Raw genomic sequence first — 27,568 nt, forward strand, 5'->3', positions numbered from 1 at the left:
TTTTTTTTTCCTTCATTGTTTTCTCCTTCCTGTTTTATTCCCCATAGGCTAGAAGTGTGTCACTTCTCTGTTTATGGGAATTCTAGAAATTCCTTACTGGTGCTACTTGAATTTGCTTTTACCAACCAGAGCAATCCATCAGACTCCTGTTATTTGTAAGATATCACAGGAACAGAAATGAGAGTCAACTTCCTTAGGAAGCCTGCCCTCTTGCCATAACATGGAGCTGTCCTGGGTAGGCTTCAAAAGGAAATACCCACTTTTTTCTTATTTTTTTCCCTAGCTCAAATGTTCTTATTTACTATCACAACTAATAGAACCAGAATAAGCAAGAATTTTGTCTTTTGCAAGTGCTGGGGTAGAAACTCACAATGAGTGCAGGCCCGAGGATGGTGTTTTCACAAATACAAGGATAAACATTATTGTTCTTTGTGCTTTTCAAAGTAGCCCTGTCAAACAGGGCTTGACAATCCTCTCTTTCCATAGGAAGCTACCTCCTTTCTAGATGGCAGAGGTAAGTGCAAGTAAAAGAGCCAGTTCTGCTTAGAACCAAGGGTCAAAGGTACAGTAACTGAGATCTGTAGAGCCAGAGCTTGTCACAGCAGCAGTGAGAGTTTGCCATTCCAGTAATCAGATGAACTTCTAACCTATTGCACTCCCATTTCACCCAGAAGCTGCTACAGTCTCCATTCCTCTTTGCAGCAACTCTTCTTTCTGTAAATGTTCAGCACTGTTAAGTACTCATGTCCTTGAAATTTCTAATTAAATCCCAAGGAGACTGAGGAGTCTGCAGATGTAACAAGCATTAATTCAGTGGTCTCTGTTGTCAAAAAAGCAGCCAATGTTTAAGTGCATTACATCCATTTATCTTCTGGTTATCCAGGAAACTATTTCTATAAGCTTGTGATGCAAACATTTTCAATAAACATTAAAAAAAATCACTGGAGCAGTTTAGCTTGTGAGAATTCTTCCAAAATTGAGAATTACCAACAAACAGAGGTGCAATCTCACTTCTAAATTGTATCAACATGGGTGTGAGTCATATTCACAGCAGCTGTGAATGTGCTGTGACTTCGTGCTGCTTCACTGTCTTCACTTCCAATCTCCTAACAGTGCATGTCCTGGAAGTGCCCTGCCACATGCTTGCTTCCCCAGGACTGCACGGATACTTCTGCAGAAGCAATTTTGAAGAGCTAAAAACCCAACTCCCTTCTTCCATGACCAGTTGATCTGGAGAAACCAGCCCCTGCCCAGTGATCAACTTGACCTTTGCCAATACCACTAAACAGTGCTCCAGGAATTAGCAGGCTGATATTTTGCCATAGAGACAGCACTTTTCTGTCACACAACAGAAAAAGACATTAGCCACTTAGATGCCCATCTTTGATTCAGATATGTTTTTAAGCTTTTTTTCTTGAAAAAATAATATGCACATGATTTATGTTTCCTATTATATCAAGTGGTATATTCTGAATTCTCCTTTGGAGGCTTCAGTAGGTATAGAATAAGTCTTGATGACAAGAAATTAAGAAAGTGAAGGGTAGGACTTGCTCGAAGAATTTATGCAGCTAAGGATAAAATACAAGACTTCAGGGTCTGAAAGGGTGAAGCAGAACTGTTTATCTGTCATGCCACATAGAAAAGATTTCTGAGCTGATTTATTGCTTAGCTTTTGAAAGATCAACACAGTCACATAGAAAAAAAATCACTGTTTTCTTTTCTTCTTTCCAGAACTATAAACCTGTATTTCAAAAGCCATTGTTGAAGTGGAGGATTAGATGAAAAGGTTGATCCCTGACTCAGTTTTCAAGGGCAGGTCTCATGCTACTTAACCCAGGAATTTCCCCAGTTTTCTGTTGCATTCTATGCTGCCATCATCTGGCTCTTTTCATAAAATCTGACATTTTCTAAATCTCAGTTATCTCCAAGCCTGAATTTCTCTTTGGGTAAAAATCTTCAGTGCTTTTCATGATGATCTGTTAGAGTAAGAATTTACCTTTTCTCAAGCAGCAAGCATCTCTCTGCAGCTACCACTGCCCAAACATTTACCCAGACTCTGGGCTGGGCATGCAGCTCCCTTTGCCTAACTGAGTACTCAAGATGGAGGGAGGATATTAATTTACGTGTCCGTTCAAACTCCAACGTACCACTGTGATTCTAAATCTCTCCAATCACCTAGCAGAGATTTCTTGATAGCTAGCCAGTTACTTCTAGCCTGCCAGCCACCAGCATCTTTACTATGCCTTCCTAACTCAGGGAATGCAGACATTTGGTCATGGAAAACACCTCTCCTCCCACAGTCAAGGGTGTCACCAACTCTCCCAGTAATTTACTTAAATATAAACAGGTTGTTTACTTACTCCAAGGCAAATCTTATCTTCTGCCTGATGGGGCAATGATAAAAAGTGACAGAAGCTTTCCAATGGGCTTAGATGGATCCAAGGCCACACTGCTTCCAAGACATCACAATCTTCACCTCCTTCTAATACGTCTGGCAGCCAGAGTACTGTGAAAGATTCAGAAACATTAATCTGGCTAAACTCTGGGTTTCTCATGGCAGGTAAAACTCTCAGGGAACTGTGAAAGCATTGGCACTAATACAGACATGGGGAAGAACAATATATATAATAAACTTTGCTTCATCTTTAGATTGCAGCATACCACTCTGGGTTCTGAGGAAAGGCTTCTCCTGGAGCATTTCCAATGCTTGGCTTTTTGTCTACTCTGATATTCACAGAAGCCCTCTGTCTCTGTGCATGCCAGGCAAAAGCCTGCCTAGCCAAACACGCTCAGCTGCCTTGTCTTCCTGTTAGAGGATTCACCTAACCGGTTCTGTAGGTAACAAGGTTGCCTCTCTGCTGCCCAGCCACACCCCAGCTCCTAGAGCAAAACAGAAAGATGCTACAAAGAACATTTCTGTTGTACATGGAACTGCAAACAAGCAAGCACTGCACATCCCTCTACCACAGCACACATCAATCAAGGCAAGCAGCTCTTGACAGGACACGAATCAATCACCATAGGGAGACAGCAGCATGGGAAGACATTCCAATATGTTTTCCTTCGTTCTTTTTCCTGAAACAAGAGAGGCAAGTTAAATAAGGCTCTGCTGGAGCTTGTTGCACATTTTTCAGGTATGATAATTATGGCATACAAAGGAGACTTTGAGGCCTATAAATTAGAATGAAGAAGTCTTGGGGCAAACCAGAAAAAAAAAAGGCATATTTACATAGGGAGTCTAGGGAGAGATGAACCTGAAAAGAGAAAAGAAGATGGGAAACTTGGTCTTAGAAACAATAAAAATTTCTGCTTCATTTTAATTTTCACATCTAAGTCCTGAGAAAATCTACAGAATGAAAACTGACATTAAATAGACACTTCTTTAATGGACAAAGTAGAAGCATGCCTAATATTTGGATTTGCAGAAGTGACCACTTATTTTGCCGGAGTACTAACTTCAAATGACAGTGTGCTGAAACTTACAGATTTTGTATTTGCTTTTTATTTTTGCAATGACAGAACAGAAGTGGGACAAAGTGGCTGGACAGCTGTATGAAACCTCCATTCTGAATTCAAATCTGAATTGGACCTCAAGCAATACACACAGGTCTTTAGCACCATTACATGCCTCCCTTAAAAATCTTCACTGCTCTGAATACTGGATGAATGTCTCCTTACGCATCCTGGCTGAACTGGACTGAGACTTTCAGACCCACTTGGGAGCTAGCGGAAGTAGAAGTGGGTTCCCAAGGTTTAAAAGAAGTATCAATCCTAATGAAGTAGCACAGAAAGTAAATATGCACTTCTAAAAGTACTCATGTCAGCACAGTTAAATACTAGAGGCTTGAGGAAACACCTTTTGCACAGTTGCTGGTAGAAGAAATGCAGACAAGCCTGATATTGGCCCCATTTAACATTGTATTTATTTCTTACACCACCAGTTTTCATATCCTTGACCTATGTAACTGTAGAGTAAGAAGGAAATAAAGAAGCAAACACACAGAAATATGTGCCCCATGTTCCTCACTCGGGGATTAAACAAAACAAAGAATGTTTCATTTCAATTTTCAAGCAGGCTCTCCATGTTTCTGAAGAGTGCGGATGCCCTGTGATATCTGAGCAAGACAGCATTAGGACTGTACACACTGCATTCCTCCTTGCTTTATTAATAAAACAATAATGAACTCAGTGGTGCAGAAGCAACAGAACATGCTGCTATGAAGGAGACCTCAAAGCCCACTCAGCGCTTCACTGGTGTATATTAAAATTAATGAGTTTCTGCTGCAGAAGGAAAGAGGTGTCCTTACAGGGGAATGAGATCTATGATCTTTATATTGTAGCACAACCACTGAGAAGCACAGAAATCTGCACAGCTCAGTCTCAAACAACCAATATCTTTTTACAGAGGAAGACAAGGACAGGCTGAATACACTTGCTATACATATTGAAAGAGGGGATAGGAGAGTTTTTCATTTGCATCTTAAGCACCTTCCCACTAGTAAAAACTGGATCAAGGCTCCCTCCTTCCCTCGCCCCCCCATTTTTATTGCTAAGTGAGAAAAATATTGGCGATATTGAATGCCAGCCAGCAGCTGAGGCTGCTAACTCAGCCATTATAACCACAGTATTTAATAGCTGTCAGTTAAAGAGCCCTGATATTTATACATGAGAACATATACTTGGAGGTCAGCACACCTCATTAATATTTTTGTTTATGGCATCCTTCACAGTGATTTTGAGCTTTTAATGCTTTTCAGTTAACAAAGCAAAATTTTGAAGCAACTATTAGGTTGGTAAATAATACAATTTTAAAAATGTTGTTTCATTAAGACAACTCATTTTATTCCAATTTCTTCAAGGCTTCATTTGACTGCAAAGAGGAGTTAATGACACACTGCTACAATAGCATCTCTGCGAAACTTATTTCTTGCTTAAGAGCTCCAATGAGAAACAAAAGTTACTAGCATGTTTCATATCTGAAGCGTGTCAAGTATTCAGTGAGCTCAGTTCAAGCCACTTGCTTGGACTGAAGTTGTAACTGGAGAGTACTTTTACCAGAGGTTATCCTAATTCTACAGAATAATTACCTAAAATCTTAAAGAGGATCATTTTCTTATCACTTCCTTTTCTTAGATATTTCTAGAGATACATTGACCTCAGATATATTAATCAGTGCTAGCTTCAAACATAGTTTAAAACAAGTGCTGAATCATTATAAAATTTAGAAAACCAGGATCAAATCAAAACTTCTCAGAACTGTCCTGTAGGCACCAGGTACTCCCATTAAATGAGGATATTTGATCTCAGTCTATTCAGATTTGAATTTTAATGCACTTTCTATTCCAGAGTTCATTGCAATCTTCAGAGAACTGCTACAGAGCAGGAAAAAAGAGGAGGGGGACACAGACAACACACAGGGTAGACAGGCCCAAACAAAACCACCCACCAACAAAGAAACACAGAATACCCACACCAAAACCAGACTTGAGGAAGCATCAACAATTCAATTTCCTAATGTGTGGCTATGATTTATACCTAAAATCTTTACTACATCACTTGTGTGGAGCTTAGTGTTTTCCAGAGCATAACCTCTATCTCAGTCTGCAAACAGCTTCTGTTCTAATTTAGCCAAGTTCGTCCTATTAACAGTATCATATAAAGGACAGTATTTTGTTTATCTCATTAAAATCCAGAAATTTGCTACACTGCCCTGACACTAAGTCCCTGTCAGTCCAGAAGCATTCCATTGGGGCTGCATTAGGTCATTACTGAAATATACTTTTCTTTAAGTCTCACTAGAGTCAAGCTTTATCAAAAACATACTTCATGAAGAAACATGGTATCTTAAGTTCAGCCTCTATAACTTCTTTTTTGGAGAAGGTTTTTGGAAAGGCAAGAAAGAATATGGAAGTGGAAATCTATCCCAGAAGACTCCAGAACCAGTTATTTATGACACAAAGAGAGGATGGTCTGTTTTGTCACTAACAAATCTCCCTTTGTGTCTCTTTCCTCTCCCCTACTCATTTAGATGGGGCAAACCTGAAGCTGAGCTCCAGAAAGTAGCTGGGGAATGCTCTGATTCTGGGGATAATTTGAACCCAAACACAGCTGATTCCAGCTTGTCCAGTTGAAGCAGAGCAGAACCTCAGCAGTGAAAAATCTGACATGCATACAGTAAAATCTCGCACTGGGCTCTGGCTAAGAATTGATTTCCTTTCTTCTTGCCTTCTAACATAGGGAACTGCAATTGGGTGTGTGGCCCCACAAAAGACTGATTGATAAGAGACATTTCCACAAGTACTTCCAAGGCCAAAGAGTCAGAGACCACCTCTGCTAAAAGGAACCATAAGCAGCCAGAGGCCACATACACGTCAGCAAGGACTGGGGTTCACTGGAAACAGAGCTGGGCAATGAGACAGTTGCTGCTGATGACCTGACATGCTACCATGAATATTTCATTAAGGTTTATCTAAAAAAGAACAAATCTGTTTCACTAGGGATTGAATGCAGCCAGTGAGCATTGGAAACGATCTTGGAAAACATCATCCTTTCAGTTTAATCTGAAAGAGATCCAATAAAGCACTCCAAGACTGCTCCATGGTATGAATCAAAGCTCATTTGCCAGGGACAAGCAGATTAGCTTCAGAGGCACATTCCTGATCTGAACTAAACTAATCTAGACACACTATAAATTCTTCTGCATGAGATCCTAACAGCACAATATACAGAGGGGAAAAAATTATTTTGTACTATGCTCAGAGATGCACCACTGAAAGTAGAATCAGGATGCATCTTCCATAGTAAAATGATGCTATGTAAAAGCCAAACAGATAGGCAGGCATTTTTTTTAAAATCAAAGATAATGGAAGGAAGCAATTTAAGGTAATTTTACTCCCTTTAAGTGTAAAAATTGCTTTTACATTTCAATCAAATGAGAGCATTTATGCAGCATAAGCCACAGAGCTAAGCACCAAGCAATGTCTCCTCTGGTGTCTTGGATGTTTCTCCAGTGGCATTCAGGTGACAGAAGAACAATCAGGATTTTTTTACAGGCTTAAGACCTTTGACATTCTCAGCTTTATTTTTTTTTTTAATCTAATCACACAAAATTAATTAAAGGTATTTTGACATGCCTCAGTGGAAATAAAATTCTTTTTATTCAAACAGAAATTAAATATAGTAACAAAACTCACAAACAATCTATTCTTAGCACCCTGTCAGGGGCTAGAAGACAATAGCAAATGTGTATATTTATCTGGAATGTTTACAACACACTTAAGAATTTCTTTCTTAATTAAGGAATTTCAAAGTTATTAATGTCAATGGTGATCTGGTGCCAAATGAAACAATTTTTATCCCCTGCAGTTGCTCAGTTCTTAGTGAGCATGGGTAGTATTTGCAAATCTGTAGAGACTTCAAGACAAGCTGTGAACTTGAATTTCAATATCTCAATTTTTTACCCAATTTTAAGGAAGTCTAAATACATACAGCTCTTGACTCATTTAGGTGGCACTACATGAGAACTACATAGAAAAGTTGAGACTTCACATGCTTTGCTTCTGTGCTTCTGCCTCTCAGACCTGGTCAATAGAACAAAAAAAAAAAAAAAAAAAAAAAAGCATAAATCATTAGCTGTCCTGAAGGGGTCAGTTGTTTTCTGTTCTGGTTAAACTGAACAACAGTGAAAAAGATGATACCATAACAGAGGAGGAAAAGTTGCTCTTTTGCTTTGAAGTAGTTTTGGATTAAAATTCAATAGTAGCAAGAGTCAAAAGAAAGTAATCAAGAAAGTATCATGACATCTATAATACTGTGTAGCAGTTCTGGGAACAAAAATCACCTCTTCAGACAAAAAAAAATCCTGTAGTCCAGCAAATAATATTAATTTTAAGCTACAGACACTACTATATCAAGACAAAGGTCTCAGTGTGACATAAAGCCAAAGTTGTGAATGGTCTTTAATGTACATGTGTGCATAGATTTGATAGTAGAGCACTGACTGCATGATCCTGCCTTATGCACCACATAGATGCAGATAATGCTTTCATGAATAAACAAAAAAAAATTATCTCATGGAAGTAAATTTTCTTACCAAAGTCTGGATGGTTCATCTTCGCTCCAGTCTTTTTTCTATACGTGTGAAAGTTCATTACCTTGTCATCCTGGTTTTAATATAATCATTCAGGCATTTTTTTTTACTCAAAATTGACCAAACCATTCACAGTAGACCAGAATTAAACTTTTGTAATACTTGAATATGGCACACAGTATGTCCTTATTAAAAATGCATATATAAGGGATGCATAAAAATCATATCATGATAACATTCTTTAACTTCTCATCCTTTTAAAATGTGCTGATAGGCTTGTAGACAAAAAAAAAACCAAAAAAAAACAAAAAACAAAAAAACCAAAAAAAAAAAAAACCCAAAACAACTCCACGTGTGTATTTTTAGAGATCATCTAAAAGACAATTCCAGAGAGAAATATTCACAAATGAGATGCAGCGGCCGCCAGAGGGAGAGCTGGCCGCGCCAGAGCCCGGGGAGCTCGGCAGCGGCTGCAGCATCACTGCCCGCACCGCACACACACAGACACACAGACACACAGACACACAGACTGCATCACTGCCCGCACCGCGCACACACAGACACAGACACACACACACATACACACAGACACACAGACTGCATCACTGCCCGCACCGCACACACACAGACACACAGACACACAGACTGCATCACTGCCCGCACCGCGCACACACAGACACACACACAGACACACAGACACACAGACTGCATCACTGCCCGCACCACACACACACAGACACACACACACACACAGACACACAGACACACAGACTGCATCACTGCCCGCACCGCGCACACACAGACACACACACACAGACAGACACACAGACACACAGACTGCATCACTGCCCGCACCGCGCACACACAGACACACACACACACACACACAGACACACAGACTGCATCACTGCCCGCACCGCGCACACACAGACACACACACACACACACACTGACACACAGACACACAGACTGCATCACTGCCCGCACCGCGCACACACAGACAAACACACACACACACACTGACAACCAGACCCATGCATAGAGCTCCTTCCAAAGGAAATGTCTCCACAATTACAGCATTTGGGTTCCTATGTAATCTAAAGATGCAAATCTCGACTAAAGGAGTTGATACTCAGTGCCGTTAAAGATTAGACTCTTAACATCCTTTAAAATTATTTCCTTACTAGTATTTAATGTATTTTTCTTATCTTTTTCTGGAGAAAAAATAAGGCAACAGAGAGTGGAGAATAAAAGGATCTGTAGGAGTCCTACCTGGCCAAGTGAAGAAAGGACACCTAAAAAACCGCATTTGTCACTTTTTTTTTGTTTACCTACCCAAAAGATGGGAATAATTCAAGGAGGAAAGCGAAGAGGTGGTACCATGACAGAGTTCACCAGCCTTCAGTCTCTGCTGGTAGGAGGCCAAACTGTGTGACTAGCGAGTCTCAGAAGTTAGCAGAACTCCCTATCAGCGAGGAGCAGACCTTACTTCGAGCTGGTAGCCTCAGCCAGCAGGAGAAGCTCTGGGAATTGGGGCACTCTGCTGCAGAACACAGCTGGGGTCAGCTAAGTCATACAGCCTTGGTCACAGCTTGCCACACAGCTGGTGTTCTGTGCTAACCAAAGCCCGTGCCAACCTACTTTTACCCATACTACAAAACATATAACAATATCACAGTAGGCCTTTGAATATTTCCACAAAGCAAAGAGATGCCACATTGCCAAAATGGAAAGAATGAAAAAGACCACACCTTTCTGTTACAGTTCTGAGATTTACCAGTCCCTGAAACCTCCACTACAAAGGGGCTGTGGCCCCTCACATTTCTGACCTGTCCACTATCTCCCTGCTTCCTTGGCTCTTTGGCCCTGACATATCTGTTTAGGGAAGCAGCTTTTCCAGATTATTCAATTTGTCTCATATACAGCTTAAACAGTTCAAAATGAATATTCCTTTGACTAAGTCTCTTGAAGATTTGGTGGAGATATTCACTGATTCACTGTTATGAAAGTGTATGTTGAATCCTGCAGAATCTGAGATATGGCTCAGAGGGCATCCTGCCAAAAAACAGAGCCGTTTTCCCTCTCATTCTTCCCACACAACTAAACAGATAAACCGAGGTGTTGTGAAAATTGACACAGGAAAATCCAACAGGTGCCATGAAATTATTGCTTTCAAAGCAATTTTGCATGAAACAAAACATGTATTAATTATATATCCAAGATACCATTCTCATTGAATCTCTAAGAAAATTCCCTGATCACAGAAGCTCCATTTTATAATACATTTTCTGTATCTTTTCCTGAGTATTGTCAAGAAACAATTTCATTTAAAACAGTTCATCATATGAAAATTTATAATTTTTTTTAAAAACAACCTTTAGCATCTACCCAACAGTTTTATCTGTTCAGAAATTACACTAAATCACAGCCTTTACCTCACCCACTAATTTAGTTAGGATATATCCAGAACAAAGGGCCACAATAAATGCCAAAGGGAGGGCTACACCCACTTATAAATCACACAGCCCCAGGTCTCTTAGTTAGCAGGTTAAAAATTTACTAGATTTTAACTGACATACAAGACAAGTAGGTCCCTTCAATGACAACTGATTTATCAGAGGAAAGCGTTAAGCAAGTACTCCTTAGCCCACCATGGATTTTTATAAAATATCTGTTTCCATCTGTTTATCTTAGCCCCAAAAAATACTTCATCTGGATAGACGTGTGCATGAAGAAAGCACAATAACATAGCATCAAAAGGATTTATAATCTCAGACTTTGCTGCTTCCAGTCCTCTACCCTGTTGTCAATTGCAAAGTGGTGGTGATAAATGTGACATCAAAATGCAGTCTCACACTTTGGTTTCTGAACATCAACAACAAAAAAGGTAAGGTCACTATTTCTTAAAAATCTCTTTTCTTAAGAAATGTGTCTATCAAAATCTGTCTTTACATAGTATTTTCATCCTGCTCTTCATTCTGCTTTTCTTATTTACAAAAAAAAAAAACCTCCTCGTTTATACATCTACAGTGACGATGTGGATCTGGAGTATAAGTTCCTGTGCTTTCAGATGTGGGAGGAAAGGACTGAGAACAATTTGTATGAATGTACTATAACTTCAATGCATTTTTGCCAGCTCACAATGGATGAGTACCTATTTCAAAGGTAGAGCTACACAAATCTTCAAATATACGTGTGCCTGTGACTGCAGCAATTCTTGAGAGACAAGGGGAAAATAGTGAGAGAGGATAGAAAGAGAAGACGGAGAAGAAAGAAGATGGTGTTATTGAAATGTAGGTGGATTTAATCTAATTGTTCTAAACCTGCTTCTGTGACATGAACTAGTGTTAGGGAGTGACTTTGAATACAGAAAAATACAGTGGTCACTGTGCTGATTTGGCCATCAGCAAAGCAGCAATGCATAGCAATAATTCCAATTTACATAAATACACAGATTCTGTGCTTTGGCCTTAATTTAAACCAGACTTTTTCACTGTCAAAACTAGAATAATTTATTTTCATATGCAAGTCTAGTTAGCCAGTGCTCATTGTTTAAACATTCTGTATGATCAGGAAAGGCATCAAAAAGCACTGTGAGGAGAGCCATCACCAAGTAACAAATATATTTATGTATAACAAATGTATAAGCAAATACTACTTCTGCTTTGCTCTGCACATATTCGTCAGACCTCAGAGCTGTATCCAGCAATGGACTGCTTTAAACACCCCCACACTGAGTTTCCTCCCGTCTCATGTGATGATTCCATTATCAGAAGTCACATTCTCATGAAGATTTTGTCTGACCTAACTTCTCAGTCCCTAACCTCTGTAAATTACAATTCCTGCTCAGCTTTTCTCACTCTCAGAATTGGTTATTTCACCTTTCAAATACTCTAGCACCTTAACCTTCTCTTTAAGTTGCTGAACAAAAGTAATTTAATCTTCTCCTTTTTGCCTCTCTAAATTATATCCTCAGATTGAAATAAAAGGACAATCTCAATTGTCCCTGTTGTATTTTGCCCCTCCCCAGCCCCCAACCTGTCTATAGATGCCTGCACAGACAGAGCCTTTTTTTTTGCACGGAGACATTTCCCCTGACCATTTACCTTTCTGTCACACCCTGCTTTAACAGTGATATGTAGAATATTTTTTTTCAGATTTAAGTCTCAGAGAAGAAAATTAACCAGTGATTTTTGCCTGCTTGTGGTAAATTATAGCCTTGGACATTCATTGTTTTGGATCTGTTTTGGTAAAGATATTTGTCTGTTTTAGGAAAACAAGCAGATGAATTAGGAACTGGTTGAGAAATTACCAAGTTTCTCCCACAATTTCACTATAGCAGTTGGTGTACATTCTTTCATTTAAATCATACACATAAGATAAAGTATGTGGTTTTTTCCTTTCATGTGTAAAGTTACAAATCAAATTAAAGCATTCTTGTGCAGATTACCTAGGAATGTAGAATCTCAGTTCCACTGTCAATCAACCCTCCATGCACATCACAACAGAAATATTGATGCTTACACCAGGCACCCAAACACACTGTGTGAAAGGACACAAAGAAGAGAGAGGACAATCAAAGCTGATCAATGTGGTATGAATTCTAGGGCACTTGCTGAACTCTGAAATCTACCCTACTTTTATGGTGAAGCTTGCACATGGAATTGGTGGAATGACATTTTCCACAAACTTCTAAAAAATATTGGCATGAAATTAGTTTAATCTAAGGATACGTATCCCAACAAAGAACTCCTCCACTAAGTTCCTGAGAGAGGTGTTAAGTAGATGCAGGGTAATGTAGTGAAGACTTTTATTAACTATGGTTTTAAAAATATCACTTATTACAAAAATAACAGTACATTCAACATCAGGCACAGAGAATGCTGAAATCAAATTCTGGCAACTTTAGTCCAACAAATGGCCATTGATTTCCATAGCCTTTTTTTTTTCCTGAGGAAAGGACATATAAACTTGTCTCAGTATTTGTGTGCTTCTGTTGGCTAAATATCATGGTAAATTCCTCTCAGAAATCCATGACCTAGACAAAGCCAAATGTTTCCCAGATTTTCAGCAGTGCCATTCTTTTTCTAGTTTGCATCAGAAAAAATATTTTTAAAAAATTCCTGGTGGGACTGTGTCAGAAGTGACAGAACATGGCTCTGCAGAGCAAAAGGCAGAGGGCAAACAGCAGCCTTGTGATTGCCTGGCACTGTCTGTGTCACCTTCAGCCTGGGGCTTGTACAAATCAGTCACAACCAGCTCTGCAACTGATAGCAAGGTTTGTGTGCACACAGAGCAACAGGAGCCTGGATGAGCTCACTAATTTGAGACCTTGGAAGCAGGAAAGAAAAGGCATAATAGTCTTGCAATGAAAGTCTGAAGGTAAAAGGGGAGGAGAGGAAGGCTGGGTGTTGAGGGGAAGTCTGGACTGACTCAGAGTGACAGCAGTAACAGCCTGTTCCACTGTGGTCTGCCAGTGCACACAATTTCCAGCAGTGCTACAGAGCTGGACTCAGCAGTGGTAATCATAGCTCAGCACCTTTCCAGCTGTTTCCAGGTGGTATTTTTTGTGACAAAACAGAGTAACTTTATGAAAGCATTTGAATCAGAGTAAATTGGTACTCACTGAACATGATCACAACTTAAGAGAGATGCTGCTATTTATTTAAAGACACTTCAAGTTTTGAAATTCCAGTGGGATTTCACAATCTGCAATGGAAATACAGTGTCAGATTCTCCAGTATTATGCATTTCCATACATGCATGTCACTCCTAGCCAACACTACAAAGGAGTGGCTATAGGGTTTTTCCTACCCATAATTTTATACATGTAGCACCAAACCTTCCCTTATTAGAATTTTAGAAAGTATTCCTCTGCTGATGCTAAAGCCAACACACTTCTCCTACTCCTTTTAATTCCTGCACACCTTGTAGTACCTTTGTCCATACTGATTACTAAGGAGGATCCAAAAGCCAGGTTTCCTGGCTGCTGGCAGGCAGTGAGGATGAAAGGGAAGCTGCCAGTGAACAGCACTTAACTATTAGCCATTAGCTAGGGAGACTCCCACTCCAGCTGTTGCCTTAGAGAGATTTCAATGGAAAGATTACCCACATTTGATAAGGAATATTCCCAGCTTGGGAAGGACTCATGCCTAGTAGATGGTCATAATATTAGTCTAATATTTAAAGTGTGTCAAGCAGTGCAAACAAGTTAAAATATTTCATTATGGATTCATTGAGGTATAAACTAACTCAGTGGTGCTAGGCTGATAGCCTAATTCTCCAATTCATATGTAATTTTCTACTTTGGATGAGCCAGGCATTGATTGAAACAGCCAACACAGACCTGTGAACAAATAAAATTAGGGAAGAGGAGGTGAATTTTTTCCAGGTTTACTTTATAACGCTGTACGTACTTTCAGTCAACAACATAGGCCCCGAAATCAGCATACCAAAATAATTTTGGGCAATTAACACAGGCAAGAAAGACCTTGGAGAGACCATTGACACAGCAAACACTTGACAGGCCTGTCAGTGAATGTTCTAATGAAAACAAACACATAGAAGCTACTGGAGGTTCTTTCTCAAAATATCTGCTGGGGTCCAGACATCAAGTGATGGGGGACTTGTCACACATTATTCCCACAAAGCAACCATATCTAACAATCACATGGTTTATCTAAATATGCAAATAAACTTTTAGGAAACAGGACTTTTTGCTGGTATTTTTACTTGTACTCTTCTGGCAAATGCCACATAAAAGCTACAGAAAAGCATGGCTCCCTCTGTAATATATATACGTAAATGGAATTACCATTCAGTGAATAATCCATTCCCATTTCCCAATCTGATTTTAAGGCAGGGAGATCACAATATCTTAATATTTAACAATGAAATCTGGTCTGTCTAAAGGTTGTTACAGAGAGTTAGAATATTTTTTACATGTCCATTTACTTATAGCTTCATTTGTGTATTCTATTTTTAAATGTGTAAAACTGCCTTAACTATACAGTTATTTCATACAGTCAGTGAATCTGAGAAATAACTCAAGATAGCAGCATTTTCTACCCTGAATGAAATTCTGTGCAACTCTGGCTGCAAATTGCAGAAAAGGAATAAACACTAGTTGTGCTTTTTTGGGAGGCCTGAAAATGTTGCCTTGAGAACAAAAAAGGCCAGTTTTGTAGGATCCTGAATCCCTGTCAGAAAAATTACACAAGACTTCTCTTAAGTAGGTTACAGACATCTCTGTCACTGTGGTTGCACCCATAATACCTGACCCACTCCCAGTTACAGAAGAGGATCAACCAGCTAAAAGTACATCAGGACAAAGGCTCAGAGATCCTTGCACTTTAACAGCATGGAGGTGGACAAGTGGCCCTTGAGCCCAGTTCTAAAGTTTCTGCTGATGACTACAATGGAATTTGGGTGTGAATCCATTCACCTTCAATTCTTCTATCTAGAATGTGATAAGACCAAGCCAACAATTCAAGCTACAGTTGCGCTCATACTTAAATGTTTTCTTTTCCTGTTGGCCACATTTCCTTTTTTAAAAGGCCATCCTGTGGGAATAAAGAGCTCAAAAGCAAAATAAAATAAAACCCCTTTGCATTTCATAATGAGATGTTTAGAGCAGTCATCTTCCTTCACATTACCAAATATTTTTCCAGCTCACAAATATTTCAAAGATGTATTTGAGGTCTGGGCACAAACAGTGCTTTGTTTTTTATATTTATGGTAAGATCTTTGTATGGAAAGATTATAGATGTTTTCCATTTTCAAATAGATTACTTGACAACTCGCTTCATTCAGAAGAAAGTTTCCATTAGTCTGGGAACAGCCAATGTTGGCAGTGCTAGCTGAGCAAACCATAAACTGAAAAATACAGCAGATGTTACATGAGAGAATAAAGTAGGAAAATCAACAAACATTTGTCTCCAAGCCTAGGCTTGCCCATCAGTTAGTTTCACTGTGACGGCCTCCCAGAAGCAAGTACTTGAAGGCAAGTATTTGTCTGCTACATAAACTGGAATGCCAAGTATTTTCAACTTGCTCTAGGTTGCAAGATATGTGAGTCAGTGCTGTTGAAATCATTACAACATGATGCTAAAGTTGGGGCATTGGAGAAAACTACCATGGGGATTATCAGGTACAGAAAAAACAATTTCCCAAGAAGAAAGCCATCACAAGGCAGCTAGTGGAAAAAAATCTGAATATGGGTATTACTCTTCCTAATGGGATCACACAAATGTTCATTCAAACAACTTCCACTACTTTTTGTATCAGCTTTAGATATAAATAAAATAAGTCCCCTAAGTTAGGGGAAAGGAGAACAAATATTTTTCCCTGCTAGTAAACCTTGACTGCAATCTAGGTGAAAGACTGTAAAGACACTAAGCCTACCATGACTTTTTACACACAGCAGAGAGGTTGAGGTAAAGACACAGGAATCAAATAGTAAAAGGAACCCTATGAAGTCTTTTGGGAATCAAGAGACCTTTAAATGCAATGGTAGAAACAAAACATTGTCACAGAAATGCCTTTTACCCTAGCTGACCCATCTCCTCATCTTCCCACAGCATCCTCATGGGCCTACATGATTCTTAATTGTTTCATGAGATTTTTTTCATGTTTCACTGAAAACTGAGAAAAGGCAAAACCACGTCTTTGCAAATGCAGCTTTTGAACCGGCAGCAGCGTGACTCATCATGAATAATGAAAAGCCATGCTAAACACTGCAACCACTAGAGAAAGGCTCTGAAAAGGGGATTCTGCTGCGAGACTCAGCACAGTCTCTATACTAAGAAGCTTGGGACTCAGTACAGTTAGAACTCCTCTGACTTCAAAGGTACCCAAAGAATTAATTTGGCCCTGTTTGTTTTGGTGATGGCTGACTAGCCATAAACAAAACCCAAAAGGTTCAGGAAATGCCAGGGTAATCTTATTTCCTTTCTCCCTCATACAGCAAGGATAGAGCTCCCAGCTGACTACATAATACCCAGGATGATGCGTGTCTTGACTGTCATTTGTCAATGCTGCTGCTGCTAGAAATCAAAGATTTATGTTCTCAAAAGAGCTTTTTGGCAGAAACTCCCAATTGCACTGCAGGGTAATTCAATATACTGAAGCACATCAATGCAGTTTGCTTTGTGTATTTGCCCCCTGCCCAAATAGTCCTCTATAGACTTAATACTTAGCTGTCAGGCAACAAGCATGAACTTCAATCTGTCCAGACAGATTTTATAATTATATGTTTTGAACAACAAATGCTTCATTTCTAGGTGCTCTTTACATCCTCAGCTCCTGCATCAAAGAGATTACCATGCCCTGAGATTGCTCAATTGAGTCCAAAAAGAGTCAGCAAATTCCTTACAACAAGATGAGACTTTTTTCTAATTAATCCTCATATTTCAAGGCATTGTTTTGCATAGTGAAACATAACTAAACTCCATCAACATGTTACTCTATGTAAGAATTAGAATTCAGAGATGCCTAAACTAGTAATGGATGACTGCTGTTTTGGTATTTACCTTGAGATCCATGCAAAACTGAGCATGAAGATGGAGAGAGTCCATTCCCTAAGTGGTGTTTTTGCTTGAAGTTCAAGAACATTTTTTTCTAAATAAACACTTTATTTTCAAGATGTTCACAAAGTACACAGAAATTGCCTTCTTGAAGTAAGAATTGCATAAAGAAGAGATTAACTCCTATCTACTCAGATCTTTTCAGGGGCTTACAAGGCTCAATCCAGGTTATTACTCCCAGCATAACTCTAGAACAATTCTCAAAATAAAAGACAGTGACAATGCTCCTTACAAAGTCAATGCTAGGAGAGTAAAGATTGTATTTGTAAGGGTCTTTACAAAGACACTCACAAGGAATATTGTTTTAGAAAACTACCCCCAGGAGTCTATGAATGAGCCAAAAACTACCTTAAGCATGCCACTGAAAATTACTTCTAGCTTTCCAGGCAATTTTGAACACTGCAAGAGTGATGTTCCTTTAGCTAATTACCTCAGTGCAGATGAGGTGCTAAGCCCTTTGGCTGGCCCCTCCAACAGCCCAAGCTTGCAATATCCCAGAGGATGCTATAAGAAATTACATTGCACAGCCAGAACCTTCTTTAATAAATTTGATCTCTACAAATAATTAAACTACTCCCTCCTGGCCCAAACCCCAGGAGCAAATTTTATGCTGTACCTCAGAGGACTAAAGCTCTTTGGAACATCATGCTGCTTGACAGTCCCCAAAGCTGCTCACAAACAGACCTGATTCTGTGCATTGTTGACAGAAAAATTGAAGGTTTCACATGAGTTTAAGGGGACTTCAACTAGATGGAAACTGGTGAACAGACACAGAGGATCAGGCTCTATAAATTGAGGTTTCATAAGTTCCAGGTTCCATATATTTAAGTCCTAGACACATTCAGTTGTTAATAACAATTTCTCCATGCTGCAGGCTGGAAGGATCACAATCAGTCCCTATGAAGTGTGCACTAGTACCCACATGGCCCACAGAGTAATGGTGTACAGCACCTGAAGACACTTCCTTGGCAACATTAGTTCAATCCAGTATAGAAAGCAAAGGGGCAGCTGGTACCCTCAGAAGGAACCCTTATCACATCACACTCTTACATTAGACGCCATCTCTAACAGTGTCTTTCTGCTCTCGATGAGTTTCATGTGGTCTGATGATTGTGTCACTGTGTTGTTTCCACACAGCCACTGTGTCATCCCATATTTACCTGTCAGAACACAACACAGCCCTCTTTCATAGGCAGGGAAGATGCCAGGTCTGAGAGAACATGCTGAGGCTCTCCCCACCCAGCACAGACAGCCAAGTTCTACAAGTCCCAGCAGGTTCATCCCGGGAGGAGCACCAGTTTCTGCGTTTCCTTTTCTCAAAGTGCTTCCTTCACTGCAGCTGAACAAGTAATACTGGATGTGCTGTTGGTTAACCTGTCCATGCTCTTACTTCTCCTGCAAACAGTGGCTGATAGAAGTTTACTCTACTACTGTTTTCACTGATGCCCCACCAGCTCCTGCTCTATGTCCCTCCTGTAACTCAATTTCTTTGTCAGAATGAGGTATCAGCTGAGCAAGCCCTGCCTCATTCCCAGTGTGGGAGCTGAACTGCTGATCAAAGAGCTTTCAAGCTTTGTTATTATATACCTGATGAAGGCCAGACAAAAGGCCAAACTATAGATCACAAAACTGCTTCTTCAGCAATTTACTTTCTCATCTATCAGTTAACTTTTCCATAGCATTCATCATGATCTCTGAACCTCTTGATATCTTCTCTGGTTTTTGTGTTGTTCAGGTTCCAATTACAATTAAATATCTTCCAGAAGTTCAAGCGTGATCTATTTGAATGCTTCCAGAGGTGTAAAGGTACATCTGTAAGTTAGTCATTGGCATGAAATAGTACCACAAATTAAATGAAACCAAATCAAAAGCAAGTAGCAGGCTTCCTGTATGCTTTCCTAATTTTTTCTTTTTCTGGTCTAAAATACACTTTCTGAGGTTAATTCTCCCCTCATCTTGCTCAGTGTTAGTACGACTGCCCAGAGAAGAGTCCTAGTACTTATGACCATTCATTAGAAACATCAGTTTACTCTCATATTTTGTGGTTTTGGGACCATGACACACTATGCTCTACCCTTCCCATTAAATTTTGTAACCTCTCAGGCAGTGAAATGTTCTGCATCTATCACAAACTAGAAGGTATTGTTAGGAAAAAAAAATCATAAATACCCTAAGCTAGGCTATTGCCATGAAAAAATATAGACAGCTGAGTTAGAAAACGAGTTATCTAGTTAGAGCTAAAGTTAGGGGAGTAGAAGGCTAAGTAATTCCAGCTTGTTTTACATGAGCTTTGGTCACAGTAAACATTGAATCGTGCTATTTAAAGTACATTAAATGTTTTCTAACAGCACACTTTGCCTGGTATTGATAAGGTCTCTAACATTATCAGAAAAGGTATCACATACAAGGCATCACAGATTCTTAGTTTATAAGCTCACCACTGGCATCATTGCCCAAATGTTTGTAAAGCCCCCAGGGTGACTGGACCAGAGTATGCAACACTGATGGTAAAAGACTGCACAGAATGCACTCTGTCAGTGGCCAAATCTCTGAGTGAAGGAGCAGTTAATTTATAGAGATACACATCTAAGAAGAATATTTATGGATTTTACACTCCTAGATACATATTTTAGTAATATGCAGGCCTCATCACCAAACCCAGCACTGTCATCTGTTAATGCATGACATCAGTCTGGTTGCTCATTTAGAAAGGGCAGCAGATGAGATCATAGAGTCATTAAGGGTTGGAAAATACCTCTAAGATCAGCTGAACTATAGCCCTCTGTGAAGATAGTCAGCCTGCTACACTCAGTGTCAGCATGCAATGAATGGAGAAGTCAGTCAAGCCACACACAGACACCTTTTTTGAGAGGGACTTAATCACATGACAGGACCTCCCCCTGGCAAATCGACAGGGCCAGGCTGCATTTAGCAAGGGCAGCTACTCCTGGAAAAGGATGGTGATGGCGTAAAATGATTAGCATAGGAGACTGTTCAAGGGCAAAGCACATTTGCTAATGAAGACTACAGTGCATTAGCCTGCTGCTGGGTCCATGCCATCCGAAATAATTTGTTAAAAGGTAAAGTTCTGGAGACCAATAAGGCACAGAAGCCTATTGCAACAGAAACAAATTAGAACAGAGACATCCTTTGAAAGAGAAGCAGCTTATACTTCATGGTGAGCACTCGCTTATGAGTTCCAGGGTTTTCAACAAAAATCAAGCAGATGCCTCCATTCTCTTCTGGGCTGGGCTGGCCTGAATTTTGTTAGCACAGTTTAGGCAGTATTCCATTATTACTATGGCTGGTTGCAATTGTAATTTTGCATGGAAATCTATAAATCAAAAGGCTATTTAAAGTGATTTTTTTTCCCAACATTTATTTTACCAAATGACCATCCATCATTTTAGGTACACTCCAAATTCAAACATCATCTAAATGGCTGTGCAAGGAACAGTCCATATTTAACAATGGCACACTTCTCTGAGCTAGGAAAGTACCATCCTGCCCATCTGTCAGGTGGGAAGCAGGAAATACACAGACAAGCAGGGCTGATTTTCCTGACTTACACAGATTCATTCACAATTATCCTTGGCTCATGAAAAGACAGCATCTTTATACTCACATTTCTTGATTCATGACACCAGAAAGAATGGCAAATTCAGTCTCTATTTGAAAATCACTGGTTCTGGGTTATAAAAGGTTACTGATTAAAATGTACAAAGTTCCAAATGGAAGGTTGCAAGCAAGTGGATCCAGCAGCAACTGCCACGTGTCTTGCAAATACATTCTGTAACTGGCACAGTAGGACTGTAGATAATAATATATACTGACAGCCAAAATAACCATCTACCCAGGACAAATAGCAAATTCTGAACTGTGAAAATGTGTAATTTCTTCAGGAAATGTGAAAATCAAAAGGAAATTGAAAAAATATCAATAGGAAATCTTTTTAAGTTGCCCTTGATTAAGCCATTTTTGTATCATCTAACTAGTCACTCTCCTGAGCATGCTAAGAATGTTCTTAGGTTTTGTGATAGGTTTCATCACTGTGCTTTGGTCACTGCCCTGGAGTTATTGCCCCTCTTAAAAATCTCTTCTCCCATGCAGTAATTTTACCTTTCAACATCCAATCACTGAATTTTGTTATCATTTTGCCTTTTGCTGTCAAATTTCCATCAGTAAGAAACCGTGTTTTCCTGAAAAGCCAATTAACTTTCTATTTAATGAGTTATACTCGTTTTGTAGAATATACTTTCTATTAAATTCTTGTATTATTCTTCTCATAACATTCCAGTCAGATTTCAGCAACCCTCTTGAAATATTTCCAGCAAAAGTGGACAATCTATTCCCCACAACTGTTGCACTCACCCTTAACTCAGAGGAACTCTCAAACTCTTTAGAACATCAGCCATTCTAGCTACAGGTTTGCTATCAGAGTTAATATTCATCTGATGATTCAGTATGACTCCTAAACTCTTCTCAGAATCTTGAGGTGTCAGGGCATGCCTTAATCTGAGGAATTTCATCCTTCCTAAACACACAGCCTTGCTTTTGATAACATTCTTACACGTGTGAGCCTTAACAAAAATAAATAAGGCTCACTTTCCTACAGCTACAAAACACATATAGAGCAGTTTGTTATCTCTGTATTGCAGAGGGTCACAGCAAATGTCCATTTGCCATGTTCAGACATTATTGTCAGTGAAAAAATATGAAACACTGCTAGGGAAGAGCCTTCATGATGGCAGAAGTGTGAAGGAAAATAGAAATCTTCAACTAGTCCTACATAAGGCTTTGTTTTTGATATGAGCCTTGTGAACCAGGGTTTGAAAGAAAAACATCCAAAAGCCTTTTTTTAGCAAATCTAACTCTTGTCATTAAGCAGATTGGAGGCAGAAGCCATCAGAGACTCTCTATAAAGTTCTGAAGTGCTGAAATTAACCCAGGCAAACTACTAATTTAGCCTATCATTGCAGAATGCATGACAGATCTGAAACTTTATTAATCATCCCACATACACATGGAAGGAGAGAGCAACTTGTCCATAAATTATTGCAAACCTTGATATTGCCCAGGAGGATCCAATTATTTTGAATGATTAAGTGACAAAATAATTAAATAATCAAAGTTGCACAAACCAAAGCATTAAACTAATTCCTATCCCACCTTTGTTTCTGAAACTGAGAGTATCCAGATAATAAACTGAAAATTAGAGAGATTAGACATTGTTCTCAGTAGCTAGGAGTGTTCCTGCAAATCAGGCAAAAGTTTGTTGGCTAACAAATCAGATGTTCAGGAAAAATAAGGAAATTACAGAAATTACAGTCAAAACTAGATTTAGCAAATACAACTAAAATGATAATATAGGAAAAAAGTCTGTAGGATCTTTTTTTTTTTTTTTTTTTTAGAATTCATTGACAGGATGCAAATAGCATTAAAAAGGGAGAGGGGGAAATGGAACAGAAAAAGAATTCCAAGATGTTGTTTTAGCACAGGAGGGTTTGCGTTAGCTTCTAGCCTTTTATATAAAATGTTTTTGACAAGCTCTACTACAGGTAGCTTTTACCTCCAAGAATTAGAAAATCACAAGTGAATAAGTACATTGAAAAAAAGTTAATTAGAGAATTTAAAGTAATTTTTTTGCAAGAGAAACAAGAAGAATCAACAGTCAGGATGTTCTTCTGATAGAAATCTCCATGTAACCAGGACAGAATCCCACTTGCTTGAGTCATGCTCATGATCCTTCAAAGTCTGACCCCTACACCACTTCTTGCATTATTCATGTTGTTTTCACAACTGGCACTTACATTTCACTAACTCAAAGACAGTTCTATACTACAAGCATTGCATACAACAAAACCAAAAGGACCAGTATGAAAAAAAAAATTCAGAACACCTTATGAGCACTTAGAGCTGCTCTGTGGATTTTGTAACTGCTTGTTAGGGACAATTAAATGGGGAGATTCAAGCTGTGGTCAGTTTTTTGCAGCCTGTTAGTGCAGATGGTGCACACTGGGAGCTGTCCCCTGGACCTTCTTCATCAAATACTGACAGAGGTAGGCAGATTTGCTCAGGGTTTATGGGATTAATATAGGATAGGAGAAAGACTGAGGATTAGGTTAATGTCTAGCTGAAGCAGGAGGAGGTGGAAGGCGTTGAGGCTCTCACAAGGTTTTTTTGGAAAGCAGGTGTTATCAGTTTGGAGAAAGTACAACCCAGAGGTATTGCAGGACCTGAGGTACTGCAGTCAGTTCGGCTGAAGATATCATAATAGTAAGGCAACAAAGAAAGAAGGTTGCAGTCAAAGGAATAAGGATTTGGAGGAAGAGTTACTTTGAAGCCCCTAGAGAGAGCCACCAAAGAGACCCATTCCACTACCAACATTGCCAATTCTAACTGCTAATTTGCATATGGTAGCACACAGCTGCAGTGTGAGATCAGCTCTGGAAAACCCCATAAGTGCCAGTACAAGACACTCACACAGCTCTGAAATGTGGATTAAATTTCTAATTCAAACCCCAAGAACAAGCTTCTTAATGTCTTGTAACTGCATCAGCTGTATGTCTGACAATACAGCTAGATCCATTTGGCAGCAGGCTATTTTAATGGCCAGTGAAATGAGAAATTACCTGACAAGCCCCTTTTCCACATTAACACAATGCATCAAACCCTTTTCAAATATCATTTCACCCACAAGCTATACACAATGGCATTTCTAAATGTTTAACAATTTTGTTGAGTAGGTTATTAAAATAGTATTGAACTCCAGCCTTTGCAGGCCATCAGTTTCCAAGTGCATTTGGACAGTGAGAAATCTATAAAGACCATAATGGATCTCCAAACCAACTACAAGTCCTACTTGCCAGAGAAATTTGCAAAGACACTTTTCAGAAATTATATCTAATGAAGCACTGTCATCACATGCAGATTAACTTGGCTCTCCTTAAGTCACTGGGTAAAGAGCCCATTCACATCTTCAGAAGACATGACTAGAAAAGAACTTTTATAGTGCCCAAAATATTCTTTCATACAAGCAGATTATTATTTGCATTCATGAATGCAAAGACTTGAATGAAGAATGTAATAAGACCTTTGATCTCATGAAAGTGTTTCAAAGGCCTATTCAGCCTCCAGGGGGGAAGAAAAGGAAAAAAAGAAAACTTCCACACATTGTGTTCCATGGTCTGTAAAGGTACATTTACATTTGACAGCTTATTCTATCTAAGAGTTTACCACTTTCCCTTTCTTCCCACTTGTCCCTCCTCTTCCACTGCTCTTTTCTCCTCCTTTGCATTTTCCAGTAGCCACAGTTTCACCTTCTATCCTCTCTCTTCACCACAATCTGGCACTCATCAGGCTTCCCTGGGCAATGATCTGACTCATCAGCATAGCAATAACCACCTTTTAGCCTGGTTAGTTCTCAGCCAGCTTAGTGAGCAGATTCAAGGAGCAGACAGCCACATTACCTGTGGGAATATGGTACACAGAGACAGAAGCAGGATGTCTTCCTTCAGGTCCACAGAGCCAGTATATCAGTTCAAATTTCTTAGCAAAATTTCACCAGGAGCAAATACCAAGCAAAGAGTAGAATATCACTAAGAGGATCCACTTCAGATTCAGGTGAAAAAAAAGGACAATAATATCTTTCTGATTAGAAAATGTAGCTATGAAACAGGTCTGAAATCCTAACAATTAAAACAAAACTTCCAGGAAAAATAAGGAAACCGTATTATACCACATTTTTTGCTCCTAGTTAATAATCACCACTCTAAAGTAAAGGGTTAAGTAAATAGACAGTGCTGTGTGAAGCAGCAGTGAAATATTTGAATCTGTTAAAAAAGAAGAGTTGGTGACATAGTGTCACAGGCATCCGGATGACTCCTCGGGTTCAGCTGCTCGCGCTGCTCCGCCTGGCACTCGGCGCAGCCGGCGGCAGCTGCCAGGGCCCCGTGTTATTGAGGTGACCTCCCTGGCACTGGGAACGAGCAGGGGACAGCTGACATTAACAGTCTCAGTGACTGACAAGCTGAGAGTTTTTCCTCAGTTGCTGCTTCCAAATAATAAACTCCTCAGCAAAAAACAACGGGCCTTCACTGAAGAAACTAGGCCTGTATTTGTAACACTCATCATCTGACATAAGCAGTCTTATCACCTCTGCTAACAATAAAGTTTTGCATAATCTTATCATGGTTTTTTTTTCCATTAATACTTGGAAAGGCTTACGCAAAACAAATTGTATGTGGGATATTTTTTGCCCACCCACAGCGGAGGATACTTAATATCTGGAAGCACAGGAAGGATTGCCAGAGTCTGAAGTCATCGTGTTTTCACAGCAGTTTCAAGCTTCAGATAAATAGCTAAGCATACATGCTTATCATACGTGTCAACATGAGGTCTCTCATGGTCCCTGGACCACTCAGTAAGGTAAGCCTGAGGCGTGCAAGGTGGCTGACTTCATCTCTCTCCTGCCAGAAGTCACATTTCCTACATCTTTCTTCTCTTGCTGCTTGTCTCCTGATCAGAATTAGAGTTCTTCTTACTCCCTAGTAATACTGCTCCTGACATCTCCTATTGAGCCTATTCAGCTCACTGACATAGTGGATATTCACGGATTTGGGGATTTAGGTTTGTTTTCAAGTTTTCTTGTTAACTACTTTCCGAACAGATTAGCAAATATAATTGCTTCACAGATTAATCAGACGAAGGGAAGCGACAGGAAAATGTGGCTGGAAGTGTGGGAGGAGAAAGCAGTAACTCCTCTTTGCTCTGCTGGGAGCTATCAGATAAGGTTCATCTCATCTTGCAGAATGTCTGAGCTCCAGTGCTACAGGCACAGACTCGTCAGGCAGCTTCTCAAAGGAGCAGCGTGAGAGCTCTGCCCATGCCTCAGGAGAAAGCAGCCAACTGACGTCACCCTCACGGGCTTCTATGGCTTCACCACCTCCAGTCCTGTCCCTGCCTCTCTACACCACACCCTCCCCAGCTCCAGCTGCAGAAAGAGCTTTTCTCATAAGGAATTCCTACTTCAACTCATCTTCTAGAACAAATTGTACTTTTAAGGCTTTCACCAGCAGCACTCGGGTGGTACTGTGGCATGGGTACACCTGGCACTAAGTGTTCACAAAAATATGTCTGCAAGGCCCTAATTTTGTTCTGCCATCTTACTGAAGTCTCTTAGATCCAAACATCACAACTGTCCTCATTGTGCTCTGCTCATAAAATAAGAATCAGAAGCATGTGAGATGGAGTTTCCTTACTATGGGGACAGCACAATACCTGTTTGGGTACTGATTTTGTTACTTTTTTGCAGGATTTGGCCCTGGTTATGGGGTGGTTTGTTTTCACTTAATAAAACATAACCAAACTATGCAATAACTAAAGATGGTTCTTAAAGCCCTGCTAAAAATTCCCCACACAGTTGGCTGGGTAGGATTTAAAACTCTGCCCTATTCTTAGAGGTGCATATCTGCAGCAGTTGCAAAATGCTAGGTTGCGAGCAACGCGTTCCACAACATGGGTAAGGCACCCATCCCGAGTAGTTCACATTCTGTGGATTTGTTTCAGTTTACATTTAAAAAACAAAACAAACAAACAAACAACCTGAAAAAAACTCCCCAAACCACCACAAAACAAACACAGTCGTACCACTTATGTGGGCACCTGAACACATTCTATTAAGAGTCTCATGTTTGATATCACCACAGTAATTACACTAAACTATTCGCTGAAGTGGGATTTTTAGATGAGACACAACAGAGTGTTAAAGGTGTTTTGGAAAGCCTCCCACATCCATAGGCTCATAAAATACACAAGACTAAGTCTGGGAATATGAGAAACACTACACAAAACGTTGTTAACTGATTAAAAACAATCAGTATACTTCAACAAAGTT

General features: G+C 39.6%; 1 long non-coding RNA gene across 3 annotated transcripts in view; it reads right to left on the reverse strand.

Moving 5' to 3' along the window:
- Positions 1-27,568, reverse strand: part of LOC119703986 — a 40,991-nt gene that overhangs the window by 4,378 nt on the left and 9,045 nt on the right. The window contains exons 2-4 of one of the 3 annotated variants that reach the window (XR_005257811.1): positions 2,975-3,075; positions 2,662-2,880; positions 2,361-2,506 (exon numbers count right to left, since the gene is read on the reverse strand). This is a non-coding gene — a long non-coding RNA (uncharacterized LOC119703986). Of the gene's footprint in view, positions 1-2,360; positions 2,507-2,661; positions 3,076-21,298; positions 22,982-27,568 lie in introns of those variants that run through there. The other 2 variants (XR_005257810.1, XR_005257809.1) reach the window with 2 other exon arrangements.

Source organism: Motacilla alba, chromosome 8 (assembly GCF_015832195.1).
Source record: "Motacilla alba alba isolate MOTALB_02 chromosome 8, Motacilla_alba_V1.0_pri, whole genome shotgun sequence".
In the NCBI taxonomy this organism is placed as follows: Eukaryota; Metazoa; Chordata; class Aves; order Passeriformes; family Motacillidae; genus Motacilla; species Motacilla alba.